Genomic DNA, 1,914 nt, shown 5'->3' with positions numbered 1-1,914 from the left:
AAAATTTAGTAATATAAAAGTGGATATTGGTTTAATAATTATAGATAAATTTGTCGAAAAATCTTTAGATGTTTGCTTGTTAAAAAAAAGAGTGACTTTGAAATTATTTGAATAAAAAATAAATGACATAAGCTCTATAGTAATGTGGGGAGTGTTCATAACGTTTTTCGTAACTTATAATAGAATATCACTTAACATAGATTTAGAAAAACATATAAATATACGATATTTTATGTGATTTATATATTAAAATTTATCTAGTCAACGAGTAAAAATTATTAAAAAATGAATTATGTAAAAGAATTTATAATAAATTTAGAAGAGTATTCTTAGTATAAATTTTAGTGTATTTAGAAATTAATTTGTCCAATCTATTTATAAATTGATTTATAAAATATATTATCTCTTATTTCAGGAAGTTATTATTTAAATTTCAAATAAATACAATTACTTTGATTCATTATCAGATTACAAACCATTGGTTAAACTAGATTATCGACCTCGAACATATCATAAGTGACAAATAATAATGTTGTTATATTTTATTGGGATAATTGAGGCGAAATTGCAGAAGTAGTAGATTTGTAACACTTAACTTCCTCTAATTATTACATTATTTTATCGTATATAAAAAATAATATACATATATATTTATTATTAAATATTAATATAAAATGTAAAATAGTACTACTTGGTTGTTTTTGCCGTTGCTACATGTACACCCTGATATTCAGCCCGGGTATTTTATGCAGCTTGAGTAAAGCTGGCTAAGAACAATACTAAGGGACGCAAAAGTTGATATCTCCTCAGCGAAGGTAGTGCGACCCCCCAGTTAATAACACGAGTTGAGGAATATGAAACATTAAAGTACGAGCTGGAGATGGATATAAATTACAGCCTCCTGGACACAGGTTGGTATTATATTCAGGTCGGAGTACTCTGACCACCTGCCATGCCCACAAGATTCAGTTAGGGTTGGATACCAAATTTTACCTTTTATTGGTTTGTTTCCCCAAATTTTTGTTTGAACGTTGGTTGATGCCAAAGCTTCACTATTAATGAAGTTTAATTAATTTTGAAGGGTATTTCGAAATTCGCTTATTATTTTTAAAGCATATTTGCTATTTATTATTAAAACTTTATACTACTAATTTTAAATAATATTAGTTTTTATATAATTATTATTTCATAATTAAATATTGTAAAAAGAAGAATTAAAAATCCAATTTAATTAGAAAGAGTTGAATTTTATAAAAAAAACTTAATTTTTATTTCAATTATAACTAATTAAATATTTTTGTTTGTAGATAATAATATTTTTGTTAACATACATTTTTAAAAGAATAATAAAAAAATATGACAAAAATTTGAAAGTAACTGAACGTAATCTATTATAAAGTTCATTAAATAACATTTATTTTCCCTTTATTTTAAATATTATGTGATGGTTTTCAAATATTAACATCAAATTTTAAATATCAGCCACCCATGAGCCCAATAATCCACTTGCAAGCCTGTGTATGACGTGGCATCATTTCCTTCAATTATACTCTTTCAATCAAAGCATATGGACAGGCGGCGTCAGTTATTGTAGAGTCCCAGAATTTACTTAGCTAGTTAGATAGTAGTAGTAGTAGTAATAGCTAGTATTAGTTGTAGTATGTTTATAACTGTGGATTTTGGTTCAGACCGGGATTTAATTGGACACTCATAGTAACACTTGTAGATTTTCTAAGTTTAACCTATAGTTTAAGAATATTAATTTTAACCTAAGGTTTGATTAATATGATTGATATTGATGGTGATATTTATTATATTATAAGGTTTAGATAGACCCAATAAGATAGTAACACTTATCATATGTATGATTATTAAGAAATTATTATTTTAATGATAAAATAAGAGAAATATAAG

Source organism: Humulus lupulus, chromosome X (genome assembly GCF_963169125.1).
Source record: "Humulus lupulus chromosome X, drHumLupu1.1, whole genome shotgun sequence".
Lineage (NCBI taxonomy): Eukaryota > Viridiplantae > Streptophyta > Magnoliopsida > Rosales > Cannabaceae > Humulus > Humulus lupulus.
The sequence above is the reverse complement of the archived record's forward strand: the minus strand, read 5'-3'. Positions refer to the sequence as shown.